General features: G+C 36.0%; 1 protein-coding gene across 2 annotated transcripts in view; it reads right to left on the bottom strand.

Annotated features, from left to right (window-relative positions):
• The window catches only part of SPIRE1 (spire-type actin nucleation factor 1), a 143,710-nt gene extending 135,457 nt beyond the window's left edge, over positions 1–8,253 (bottom strand). For both annotated transcript variants that reach the window (XM_012725903.1, XM_004683724.2), the window contains exon 1: positions 8,222–8,253. The gene's annotated coding sequence lies outside the window, so the exon portion shown is untranslated. The remainder of the gene's footprint in view (positions 1–8,221) is intronic.
• Between the last annotated feature and the right edge of the window lie 6,502 nt (positions 8,254–14,755).

The raw sequence follows: 14,755 nt of genomic DNA, 5'->3' as shown, positions 1-14,755 counted from the left end.
TAAATAGGTGACCTACATGGTTTGTGAATTATATCTTGATAAAGTTCTTTAAAAATGATTAAGAAACATCATCATTAAAAGAAATTATCTAATTACCACAACACCAAGCAAATGACTAAATTTTATTAGTAATACGGTTTTTTTAAGCTGTACTTTACATTACCTGCCAACTATATAAACTCTTCCAAACTGAGGAAGGACATTAAAGAATAATTTGAACAGCAAAAGCTCTGTTCTGACTAATCTCCCATAGCACAAGTAAGTTAGCTACACTTTAGGTCACCACTGCATTTCTGCCACTACCAGCTGAGCCACAGGCTTGCCACAGATCAGCTGGGTTTAATTCCCAAACCTATTATCATCTACTTATGTAATTAAAAAGACAATTAAATAATGCATAAAGAAAGCATAAAGAATATATGAATGTTAAGCGAACAGTCTGAAAAAGAAAACAGGAATACAGCAAACAAAGAATACATATCAAAAGATTAACTCTAGGATATAGTAATCAGAAACAAAGAGAGAAAGGAAGGGAAAAGCATGGGGTGGAAGGAGGGAGGGAGAAATGAATTTCAAATATGTCAACAGATAACCATAATGTTCCCAGTCTACATCTGATGATAGAAAATCTAATTATCAGAGTAGATAATCAGGAGATTATCTATTATCACAACATTAATACCTGACAGCAAATTCTATTAATACTGATACCCACAAAGATAGAATTTACTCTAAGAACACACACAGACCAATTTCTAGGACACATAAGGTAATGTCAACTAAATGGTCATGTAAATTCAGTCATGTTTGGAGTCTTTAATGCAAAAAGACTGGAATGGAATGTGAACATCCTTCCTGTTAATTCACCAAAGGGAAAAAAAGTTGTTTTGGGGCCCTGCCTGGTGTGTAATGAGTTTAAAGCACTGCACTATGAAGTTAGCCTCAACCACTTCAATACAAGTTCAATCCACAAGCCAGGGAGGTGACCCACATGGTGTGGCAGACTTCTGTCTCGCCCACTGCTCCCCCCAGCAGTGTATTTCAGTTGATCTGTTCTGCTCCCCACTCTGTCTTTGGTGAATCCTCTCATCCCCTTGCACCTCGGGCCTGTACCCCAGTTCTGTATGCATAAATAAATAAATCATTTTTTTAAATGCTGTTTTACCAATTTATTCCTATTGGAACTTATTCTTTCAATTCTTTTATAGAAAACATATGAGCATTTTAACTTGTCATGCAACTCCAATTGTAACGCTTAAAGTAAGTTTTAAAATGGGATAAAATCTTCCTCTAACAGAACAGACCCAAGAGTTAATTGCCTTTTTTCCTAGTTACAACCATCTGTTTCTTCTATTTATTTTGGTATCAAAATACTAGTTTCACAATCATATAAAATAGGACCATTGTAAAGCTAAAGTTGTGCACAAATATAAATATTTTTGTAAAACATTTGTTCTAGGTTAGCTTTTTTAGTCATCTCTAAAATTAAGGTTTATCAGCTGTCAACTAAAAGAGTAATTATCAATACAATTATTATGAGTCTATATGAGCTAGAGATGAAATTATTCATGTGGGCTAGTTTAGCTAAAAACAAAATGGATTTTTTTTAATGTTATACTCCACATTAAAGCATAGTGGTTTTTTCTAGGATACTTGAATAGACTTCATATAGTCCATTTGAGTTCAAAACCTATATATAAAAGACAGAATAAGTCCAAGATCTAACTCTGATGCACTTGTTGGCTCATTTCAAGATACTTGAGGTACCCCACAATGCAGAATAATTCAAGGTCTAATTTCCTAGGAGGTCAAATATATACAATTCTTGAATTGTTTAAAGATTTAAAATCAGACCACTTCACAAATTACTATAGTATAGGACCACATATTTACCTATCTTAGAGTTAAAGGTTCATGGACTGAGTTTGCTCCCTTGTCTAGTTTATCTATTCCCTGCTACATAATGCAAGTGACTGAAATAGTTAGAGGTAAGAGGTATAGATAGAATAAGAGACACTCAGCCATTTTACTCTCCAAAATGAGGCAGTAAATAATTGTCAGCAATGGGATGCCTTATACTGAAGGGGCTGAATAAAGATTACCAGTATCCAGTTCATAAATTTGTTGTGGTATTAAATCAGTTAATGCCTCTACTAGTACTCAGCATATAGTAAGCTCTAAAGTCTTTTTTTAAATGTATGTGGGAATGATATAGAGTATTATGCACAATTAATATGAACTTAATATCTAAGATGCAACATGAATCTTTTTAACAATTTCCCTCAAAAAAGTTTATATTTTTGTGCTATGCTATAATTTACATACTATCTTAAGATTCAAGAACTGACAAAATTTAATTTAACTTTATGTAATACTTTAACCTACTCCACTTAAAATACAGCTAATCTACCAAGGGGAACGACATGTTTGTTCTAGTTATTCATTTAACCTTCTTTCCTGCTAAGAAAAAGGGCCTCTGCATGCTTCATAATTAGCAATGGTTAATAGAAGACAGGAATGTGATGAGATTGGGAAAGCTTAAAATGAAAGAGGAAAAACTCCCTAACAAAATACTAAAATTTCAAATCCTTTACTGTTTTGATATTTTTAAATGGTCAGCAATTTTCTTCAAATATAAAGGCATAACCCCCAAAACTATTTAAAAAATGGGTACAGAAAAAACTTGCAAAGTGGTGCAAAAATTCCCCCTATGCTGTGGGTCAGAGCTGTTCTTTGGTAGGCAATCAACCATCAGTACAGGTCAGTTGTTCAAAGTTTATACCTGATCAGTCTAAGCTATGAGCCACTCCTGTAGTGGGAGAAGTGTGGGGAACACACTGTTTAAATTAAATGCCCTTTCCAAATGAAAGGGACAAAAATACAAATCAGTGGTTGCCCAGTATGGATTAAAAAAAAGAGTATGGGGGGAATTTGGAACTTGATTGCCCAACGGAATGTCAAAATTTAAACAACCAAAAAGGATAAAATTTATTACATGTAAATTATACCATCAAAAATAGAAAAAAGTAGGAAAAATATGTAGCCTACTAAACAAATCTGTATGTCTTTTAAAACAAATTATATCAAATATCTGCCTTTTTGAGTTCTGGTGTTAGAAATACTAGTGTCATTGACTACATTGTTTAAAATTTTCAGTTAAAAAAAGGTGATTTTTTAAACCTGATTTTAAGAAATACTAAGCTAATCTTGAGGTAAATGTTCATATAAAATGTTCATCACATTCCTGTCTTCTATTAATGACTATGTATGGCTTCCTTGCCCTAGCCTCTTAATATTACTTAGTTTCTGTGAATTTAAGAAAAGTATTAAGAAGCAAATTTAAGTAAAATTAGAAAATAATTCATAAAAGACATTATGTAATATACAAACTGTTGCATTAAAAACAACTGAACACCTGGGCCCTCCTTGGTGGCACAGCGGGTTAAAGCACTGCACTAAGAAGCTAAAGCCACTTCCGCATGAGTTCGATCCCCTCCTGCCCCGGGGATCCACATGGCGCAGCAGACCTCTCCTGACCTGCCGGTTGCTCAACCCAGCAGTGTACTTTGTCAGTAAGTCTGTTCTGCTCCCCACTGTCTCTGGTGAATCCTCTCACCACCCCTGCATCTCTGGCCTGTACACCAGTTCTGTGTGCATAAATAAATCTTTAAAAAAAGAAAAAAGTTACATAGTTCAACTTAATGTTGATGAGGGTCCTAACGTCCCTGAAAGATAAAGGGGTTGTTTTTCCCCAGTATCTCTAGAGTTCCTCATGGGTCTCTGATAGTTGCTTAAAAAATAAGACCTTCTCCTTTCTTGGAAATCATACAGGTCTCAACTATGAATAACACATTGTTATAGTCATCAAGTCAGGATTTACACTAAAAGTTCTTTCCTTATTCACAGTCCATCTCTGGATTTAGTTGAGGCAAAAAATGAAAAGGAACAAGTACAATGAGGATTTGAGCCCAGGCAAAATGGTCTTCTCCCCGCCTGCATGTACTCACATATCTCTTGCAAATCAGAAAGGCGTGGAACTGCTTTGCTTTACAAAGTGGAACAAGAAATGAGCGATAGACTACCGCACCCAGGATCCTTCTGCTTTCTACTCATCCTAGCAGCCCTTCTCATGGTTCTGCACACAATAACAGCAAGGGTTTGGTTGTATTTTTCATTTAAAAGGTCTGGGAATCTCTTCTCAATAGAAAATCAATTAAAGGACAAAAGACTTAAAAGCAACATCCCAATCTGATGCAGGAATCTCATTCTCAGGAATGACCCTGTCTTCTGGTTGAACACAAAAAGGTTGCTTAAATCCATACATACATAGTCCCTCAACTTCCCACTGTTTACTTTAGGACTCTTGTTTTTATCCCTCAGTCCTTAATTCTGTTTCTCAGGAAGAAGTATCTCTGTTATCTGTGCCTCCAAGTTTTAGTTTTAAAGGACCCTTTTACACTCTAAAAAAAAAAAAAATTACTGAGTTTCCAAGGAACTTTTATGTTGGCTGTAATCTCTCAATACTTGTTGTATTAGAAATTAAATCCAGAGGGCCCTCCCTGGTGGCGCAATGGATTGGGGCGCAGCACGGCGAATTGGCCACAGCCACATACTGTGAATTCAATTCCCAACCAGGAAGGTGACCCACATGGTGCAGCAGACCTCTCCTGTCTCACTCATTGCTCTCCTTAGCAATGTACTTGGTCAACCTGCCTGTTCTGCTCCCCACTTTGTCTCTGGTGAATTCTCTCACTGCCCCTGCACCTCTGACCTATACCCCAGTTCTGTATGCATAAATCAATAAAGCTTAAAAACAAAAAAGAAATGGGGATTACAACTGAGATGGAAAAAGGCACAAAATGATGTAAAAATAAACTATTATATTATTTTTAAAAATGAAGAAAAGAAAAAAAAGGAAATTAACTCTAGAAAAGGTTTAATTAAATCACCTAAATTATTCATTTAAAAATACCAGACATGTTAATGTAAGTAGCATTTTCATGGAAAAGACAATTTAAAGAAAACAGTAAGGATAGTAACACTGTTTTTCAGTTTTTACAAAACTCTTGAAGATCAAACGAGATGTACAACTGCTTCCATGGTCAGTCTGGTATTACAGTCATAGTCAAGAGTCCTATAACTTCTGAAAACGCCATTGCACACTCTAGAGAAATGAAAGTCAAGGACAAATAATGTCTTAGTGTTACTCTGGAAACAGTTTAAACCTGGAAGAGTCTCATGGAATTTCCCAGCATCTTCTCGAAGCCCTTGGAGAACCATTGCTGTAGACAAACCATTTTCTCCCACAAATCCTACCTCTGATTTCAGAGGTATCCTCTCTCTAACTCGGAATCCAATCTCACTCCCATAGCACTGTTACTACCACCAAATATACAACCTTCCCTAATCTAAACTGAGAGAAAAATAAACCCTCTACTTAAGTTGTCACCTCTTCACCTCAAGTCACCCAACTTTTTGAAATAATTATCATTGTCCCACCTTTTTATTTACTAAGGTAAAAACAGTTATTCTCATTTTTGTTAAAACAATAAATTGCCATGCACACACACAATCCCAATCTCTTCTCCAGAGGAAACAGCCAGTGTTACCTCTAAGACTATACTCTCTACCTATTTATATTTTGTAAATTAATAATCAGAATGAATCTTTTTTTGTTATCCTGTGATTTATTCCCTGTTCAAATAGTGAAATGAGAAAAAATATTCTCAAGGAGGATTACTCTCTTTCAACAACCTTTAATTAGATTCCAATTCTCTAAGTGGCCTAAAGTATGGGTCAAAGGAATAGGGCTACCAATTAAGGAAATAAAATAAATTAAGACTCCCACACAAAGAATGTACTAAACAAAATGTTAAAGCCATGTTAATCTTATAGCAACACATCCTCACATCTTATTATCTAATGGCAGATGAATGCTGATAATTCTTGACTCTTCTTGATATATATAACATTGTCATTTAAAAAACATTTTAACATATATTACCTTTAAAATTTCATAGCCTGGTCCTCCCTGGTGGCGCAGCGGGTTAAAGCACCACACTAAGAAGCTAAAAGCCACTTCTGCATGAGTTCGATTCCCGCCTGTCCCACAGGTGACCACATGGCGTGGCAGACCTCTCCTGGCTGGCACGCTGCTCCCCTCAGCAGTGTACTTCATTGATCTGCCTGTTCTGCTCCCCACTCTGTCCCTGGTGAATCCTTTCACCCTCCGCATCTCTGGCCTGTACCCCAGTTCTGTATGAATAAATAATAAAATAAATCTTAAAAAAAAAAAATTTCACAGCCTGTGATGTTAATAGGGATTACATTAACATTTTATAGTTAAAAAAGAGGCAGTTTTAAGAGTAAAGTTACTTGCTCAAAATTGCATAGTTAGAAAGATGCACATCAGAAACCACAAATAGAATTTCTATTCTCACACTCAAACTTTATGGTGTTAAACAGTGCATCAAAAATTCTAAAAATTGGGCCTTCTTTGGTGGCACGAGGGGGTGAAGTGCAGCACTACGAAGCTAGCCACAAGCAATTTAGCAGCAGTTTGAATCCTGGGGCCAGGGAGGTGAACCACATGGCGCAGCAGACTTCTCCTGTCTCATTCGATGCATGCTTCCCTCAGCAGTGTTCTTCATCAAACTGCCTGTTTTTCTCCCCACTCAGTTTCTGGTGAATCCTCTCACTGCCCCTGCCCCTCTGTCTTGTACCCCAGTTCTATATGCATAAATAAATAAATCTCTTTTTAAAATTCTAAAATTATTTTGACAATTTTTAGAGCTATTTTGGAAAAAAATTAGAAAATTCCAAAGCTTAGTGGAAACTATGAAAGTGAATTCTACAACTTCTGAATGCAAAAAAGAACAATTTTCTGTTTTTTAATTAAAATTTAAAATAAAATTTACATTTTACTGAAAATTAGCTAGTTTACTAAAACCTACATCAACATGTAGATGTCTGATAAAGTCAGAAAAACAGGGCCCTCCCTAACAGCACAATAGGTTAAAGCACAGCACTATGAAGCTAGTCCCCACAGCATGAGTTTGAGCCCCAGCCAGGGAAGTGACCCACATGGCACAGGAGACCTCTTCTGCTTCGTCCTCTACTGCCCTTAGCAATGTATTTCAGTCAATCCTCCTGTTCTGCTCCCTACTCTATCTGTGATGAATTCTCTCACCCCACACACTTATGACCTGTACCCCAGTTCTTGCATGCATATATAAATAAATCTTTAAATAAAATAAAAAAGTTAGAAAAACAACTTCTCAGATTTTGTATTTAGAGATTGCAATTAACAAAGAAACTAAGATACCAAATGTAAGGATGATACAACACCTTCTAAAATGCACTAAACAGGGCCCTTCCTGGTGGTACAATGGGTTAAAGCATAGCACTAGGAAGCTAGCCACAGCCCCTTCAGCACCAGTTTGATCCCCAACCAGAGAGGTGACCCACATAATGCAACAGACTTCTGTTTCCCCCACTGCTCCCCTCAGCAGTGTACTTGGTCAATCTGCCTGTTCTGCTCCCCATTCTGTGTCTGGTAAGTCCTCTCACTGCCCCTGCATTTCTGGCCTGTATCCCAGTTCTGTGTGCATAAATAAATCTTTAAAAAAATTAATTAATTAAATGCACTAATCATATACAGAATTCATGGATAGTGTCTTGAAACTCTTGTAAGAACTCATGGAACTGCATGAAAATTACTTAAATCTCACAATCAGAACTTACACATTATTTAAATTATTAAAAAGTAATGAACCATCTATAAAGTCACAAAGATTAATTCATTATTAGTCTTACTAAAATATTGCTTCCCTATTTTTTTCTACACCAAGACAGCTTCACAGAAGTCTAACAAATTTAAATGATTTGTTTATTGTTACATGCCAGATTGGATAATGAATAAAAAGAATTCTGAATTTAAACTATTTCCTATTAAGGCTATGAAATTAAGCTAACTCAACATCACAAATATTAATAAAGAAAAGTTTTAGAATTATGACAACACAACCCAATATTTTAAAAATATGAATGAGATAACTAATTTTCCTTCACATTTTATTCTCCCTAAATATATAGGAAAGATATATACCTATTCTTAGTACATTCATGTCAGAAAACGAAGAACCTGGAGTGAGACAGCTTACTAAGTTAGTCTAGAACTGCAAAGCTGCTTTGTTAAGAACTATATGAACATTTTGCTTACCTCTGTTTCTGTGCACTGTGAATGTCCCAATTTACCTGTAATAAAAATATAAAGAGTTACTTTCAGCTTTTATGTCATTGAGAAAAATGTTTGAGTTCTGTGGGCATCGCTTTATTTATATCTATAAAAATCTATACAAATAAAAAGAGCTGGAAACACCAAACATGCTAGAAGGTCCTTCCTTAGAGATTTAAGTTTCAATTAATTGGCTCATGAGAAAGAAAGAAAAAAATATGGTAAAATATGCTTAATTAGATCTAAAACACATATACATGTTCAATATGCATACGTACAAACTAGTGAAAGTAAAAAAAAATAAGTCTAGCTTTCTTTTAAAAATACTTTAATGGTATTTAAATGGTAGTGAAAGTAAAAAAAAAATAAGTCTAGCTTTCTTTTAAAAATACTTTAATGGTATTTAAATGGTAGTGAAAGTAAAAAAAAAATAAGTCTAGCTTTCTTTTAAAAATACTTTAATGGTAGTTTTAAATCCTTTGAGGTACCTTTAAAAAAATTTTAGAATTCTGCAGTTTTCACTGAATAAATTTCTAGTTTAAAGACAGCGATACTTCAATGAAAGCAGAAATGTTTCAAATTTCTTTTCCTTACCATGATGGTTCTCTAATATTTTAGGCAAAACTGTGTAGTTAATACTTCTTCCAATAGAGAATCACCTAAACAATAACTAGAACTAAACAATATTTGGCTGAACCAAGAGTAACTTCATCATTAGGTTATAATACCAAAGAAAATGTATGATTGTATATTTCCATCAATTTCGGTAATTACAACTACTTGTAAAATTTTTTGAAAAGTTATTTTAAAGGAAAATCATTTATTAAATAGTTTCAACAAAAAGATGACATTTATACTGAATACATTTAGTTTCCTGCTTTAAATTTCATCTCATTGCCCTAAGTTCAAATATATGTTTACCTCTACCTCTTTCTCACCATCACTATCCTCCCTCTTAAACCCTTTGTTTTCCTAGCCTACTATCACCACTGCATACTGTCCAAAGGTAATTCTATCAGTTTGTGACTTTTTTTAATGCTTAACTAGAATTTATATGACTTAGGGCAATGATGGTATCACCAAAAGTAAAAAAAAAAATCACAAGTAATGTCTTTCATATGCTTCCCAACTCTTAAAATGGAAAATAAAGTTGAAATATAGAATTTATTTTATTTTTTAATGAGGTACCATTTTATTACAATACAACCTTGTTAATTTTTTTGATAGTACAGGAGTCCTCCCCTCAGGTGTGGTCACCATAGCTTTCCCACTCATAGTCTTCCACCATAGTACACTGTGCTCTTCCTATTTTCACCACTCTGGTACAAGGACATTCACATACATAAAGTCACACACTACTATTCCTCATGAACTCAGATACAAAAATCCTCAACAAAATCTGAGTAACCCAAATTCAATGATTAAAAGAATCAAATATCATAACCAAGTAGGATTTATTCCAGGGATCCAAGAGTGGTCAGCATAAACAAATTACACCAAGGAAAGAGCTTATGATTATATCACTAGATACAGAAGCATCGGACAAGATTCAGTATCTGTCTGTGATAAAAACCCAACAAAAATGGGGATAGAAGAAACACAATTAAACATAATAAAAACCATGTATGGAAAATACATTTAACATTATAGATGATAGTAAAAAGATGAAAGCTTGTCCTATAAGATCAGGTAAAGACAAGAATGTCCACTCTTATCACTACTATTCAACAAAGTTCTGGAAGTCCCATCATAACAATTAGGCAATAGAAAGTAAATGAATCCAAAAGGACTAAGTATGAGTAAAACTATCATTATTTTCAGACTGCATAATACACAGAAAATCATTAAGAGTCCATTAAAAACTAGAAACAGTAAGTCAGTATGGTTAGATGGCAGGCTACAAAAATGATAATGCCAAAAATTTACTACATTCCTATATTCAAATAATGACTAAAAAGAGAAAAAAAAATCAAGAAAACAATCCATATACAATCCAATTGTATAAAAAAGAAGTACCTAGGCATAAAATCAACAAAAACTTTAAGGCATTGTTAAAAGAAATAGAAAAACAAAGAAATGGAAAGAAAATTATACTCATGGATTGAAAGAATTAACACTTGCTTAAAAAATTCCTATAGCATTTTTCAAGGAAATGGCACAAATATTATTTAAATTTGTGTTGAACCACAAAAGATCTTCAATATTCAAAGGAATCCTGACATTAAAAATGCCCAGACTTTATATTACAATGATATAGTAATCAAAACAGTAAAAGTAGACACACTATCAATGGATTAGAACAGAAACAAACTATACTTGCATGAACAGTTAAATTAAGACAAAGGAATCAAAAGCATCTGATAAAATCTCTTCAACAAATCTGGGGTTGAGAAATCTTGACACCCATGTGCAAAAAGAGTGAAAATAACCCACTATCTTCCACCACCCATAAAAGTTAAGTCAAAATGAGTTAAACACTTGAATACAAAATAGGAGAAAATAACTGGCAAGATGGTGGCAGAGTAAAGACCCTGAGATGACTAACTCCAAGCTCGCACGGGAATATATAAAAACAGACTCAGACTATAGACTTACATGCTACGAGTTTGAACCCAAATGAGGACACCCAGGACTCACTAGAAGGCAGATAACTAAGGGAGAATAGGCGATTGGGGAGTTCCAGTAAGGGAACTCCCACTCTGAAGCACCACAAACAGCATAAGTGGAACACTGCAGGATCAATCCGGGGAGACTGAGGCTTCCTGCTCTTTCGGCTTGGTGAGTAGAACCAAACCCTGGGAAAAGACTGCACAAGTGGGCACATAGAGCCTGGGGGGAGGGGGCCGGGGGAAGAAAAATCTGGTGATCTGGTGACTGGGGCAGCTGCAAAGCATGCAACCCTTTCACCCACCCCCATGGCATTGGCCTGGGGGCTTGTTCCCAGTATGAGTCACTAGGCAGGGCAGACAAGTTCACAAAGCCCCTAAGATAAAAGGGGAAAAAAAAAGTTTGACTGAATAAAAACAGGCCCACTAACACTCCCCCAAGTGGTAGGGAAAGACTGCTCAGGGAGAGACAACTCTGAGTGGATACAAAGAGCCCTGGAGGCTTAGTGGAAGAACTGACAGCCTGCACAATTGGGGGGTGTGCAGAACTAGGACTCGAGGTGTTACTTAAGACCAGGAGGTGGGGAGGCACCGCCTTGCAAGGCTCACAGTGCCCAAAAAATAAACAAAATCAGTTACTGGCTCAACAACAAGCCCAGCTGCAACACTTCTAATGCACCCCACCCTCTGGGGCTGCATCCAAGCATCCAAGCATAGAGGGAACCTGGGACATCACAAAGCTACAAAGATCAACAGGCACCTTTCAGAGACAAGGATTCAACAAGCTACCAGAAGAAGCTGAACACCACAAGAGACCCCTGAGCATCACTGGCAGAGATGACAGACATAACTCCACACAGTAGGGGCTGGAAATATTTAGACAAAACAGAATACTGTCTACAAATGAAATATCTGGAAGTCCCTCTGCCATCCCTGAAAGAACATCCAGAAAGACTGCCAGTCAATAACAGCAACAACATGTCTCAAGGAATAGAAAGTTATTAGAAAATACACAACAGGGAAAAGAAGACAAACAAATACCCAACACGTCCACAGGGGCAAAATTCACCACAAAAACATCAATCAGCAGAAACCACCAAAGAAATAGAAGAACTGCTCAGCCTACGAGATAAAGAATTCAGAATCATTATGATAAACAAAAAGAAGGAAAAAAGTGAAATGAGGCAAGCCATCTGAAGAAAATGAGACATCAAAAAAGGAAATAGAAGAAATGCAGGCAATGAAAAGGCCACTAAAGGAGATAAAGATAGCTGGGGAAAGTAATGAAAACAGCATAGATGAAATGGAAGAATGAATCAGCACCCTCAAAGACACAGAAACAAAGAGAATTAAAAAAGAAAAAGAAAGTGAAGTAAAAAGAAAAAGGAATAAAGAAACACTTCAAGAGCTATATGACACCATTAGGAAAGGAAACATCAGTTATAGGTGTCCCAGAAGGTGAAGAGAAAGGACAAGGAATAGAGAAAATATTCACAGAGATAATAGAAGACAACTTCCCTAATATGAAGGAGATGAAAGTAGACATCTAAGAAGCAAGAAGAACACCAAACTACCATGATAAGAGGAGAAAGACAGCAAGACACATATAATAAAAATTCCAAGGATACAAGACAAGGAAAAGATAATGAGAATGATTAAGAGGGAGAAACAAATAACCTATAAAGGGAAACCAACTCAGATGACATCAGACTTCTCTGAAGAAACACTACAGGCAAGAAGAGAGTGGAGGGACATACTCAACAAACTCCAAAGTATTAAATGCCAACCAAGAATACTCCATCCTGAAAACCTCTCCTTTCTCTATGAAGAAAGTCCAACAGAAGAATGAACAAGAACAGTTCAAAAGAAGGACTAAAAGTACAAAAGGGGCCCTCCCTGGTGGTGCAGCAGGTTAAAGCACAGCACTGAGAATCTAAAGCTGCTTCTGCATGAGTTCGATTCCCGCCTGCCCGGGAGGTGACCACATGGTGTGGCAGACCTCTCTGGACCCGCCCACTGCTCCCCTCAGCAGTGTACTTTGTAGATCTGCCTGTTCTGTTCCCCACTCTGTCTCTGGTGAAGCCTCTCACCGCCCCTGAGCCTCTGGCCTGTACCCCAGTTCTGTATGCACAAATAAATAAATCTTTAAAAAAAAAAAAAGTGTTCCCTAGTGACATTATCTCAGTTAGTTGCTTAAATTTTGAGACCTGAACAATATACTGAGATCTCAGCACTACAAAGCTTTTCTCAAGAATAAAGAAATCTTGAAGGTGAATGTTCCCCAAGCTAAATTATAAAAAGAGGTTTAATAGCAATGAGGACACAACTTTCCAGAACTTATGGAGAAAATAAATAGTAACATAGATCCACATCAAGAAACAAGAAAGAATTCAAATAAATAACCAACCAAAGCCAAGGGAAGAAAGGAAATAAAAATAAAGAGCAGAAATGAATGAAAAAGAAATCAAATCAACAGTCCAAAAGATTAATGAAACCAAAAGGTGGTTCTTTGAAATAATAAAAGAAATAGACAAGCCTCTCACTAGGCTAAGAAAAAAATGGGAGAATACTCAAATAAACAGTATCAGAAATAAAAGTTACAATAAACACTGCAGAAATTCAGGAATAGTAAGAGACTGCTATTAACATTAATACACTGATAAGCTTAATAATCTGGAAGAGATGGACAAATTCTCAGAATTATACAAGCATCCAAGACTGTAAAGGGAAGAAACAAAACCTGAACAAATCAATCACAAACAAGGAAAATGAAACAGTAATCAATACTCTCCCCAAAAATTAAAAACTCCCAATATCGGACAGCTTTACAAGTGAGTTCTATCAAACCTTCAAAGACAAATTAATACCTATCTTGTTCAAACTTTTTCCAAACAATTGAGAGAATAACCCCACATTAACTATTTTATGAGGCCAACGTTACGCTAATACCAATACCAAACAGAGACAACACACACCTACATGAACACAAATCCTTAATAAAATCATAGTAGTCCATATGGAAAGCAGTATGCATGCCAAAATTATGCATGCATCTACCATATGACCCAGCAATCTACTTCTAGGCATTCACTCAAAAACCACTAATTTTGAGGGAAACTTGTATTTACAATAGCCAAATTATGCAAACAACCTACATGCCCCAAAACAGATGAGTGGGTCAAAAAGATGTGGTAGATATATACAAAGGAACATTGCCCAGTGATTAAAAAAAAAAAAAGATAAACTCATGTCATTTGTGGCAACATAGGTGGAGCTGAAAGGGATTAAACTAAGCAAAATAAGCCAGACGGAGAAGACAAATACCAGATTATATCACTTATATAGGGAATATGGCAAAACCAAATAAAGGAACAGATAAAGGCAAACTCAAAAAAAAGCAAACTAAAGAAGTAAGGAATCTGGAGGGGGAGATGATAAGGGAGGGAAAACACAAAGTGGGGAGGGAGCACAATGGACTACCTTAGTAACTGGGTGTTCTGATGGTAGGAGTGCTATTGTAACATCATTGGAAAAGGGGAGAGGGGGCCCTATTATTTCCAACATATAAGCCAACATTACCTACATGTATCCCTCACATACAGCCAGACCATACATAACATTAGATTGTAACCATATAGCTAGGACTGGGAGCAGAGGGTTTTTCTTACATCACAGATGATGTGAAATGCAAATATACATTTAAAAGTTTATTTTATTGGTGATGGACTATAGGTGCTTTGCTAGTGGGAGAACTATGGTGACCACACCTGAGGAAAGAAATCATATACTTTCCAGAAATAAACAATAATCTAAGAAAAAAGTTCTACATTTGAAAATGTTTTTTAATGGGCCCTCCCTGGTGGCGCAGCGGGTTAAAGCACAGCACCGAGAATCTAAAGCCGCTTCCAACATG

The sequence above is a fragment of the Condylura cristata genome, unplaced genomic scaffold (genome assembly GCF_000260355.1).
Source record: "Condylura cristata isolate star-nosed mole 26May11 unplaced genomic scaffold, ConCri1.0 scaffold00016, whole genome shotgun sequence".
In the NCBI taxonomy this organism is placed as follows: Eukaryota; Metazoa; Chordata; class Mammalia; order Eulipotyphla; family Talpidae; genus Condylura; species Condylura cristata.
The sequence above is the reverse complement of the archived record's forward strand: the minus strand, read 5'-3'. Positions and strand labels throughout refer to the sequence as shown.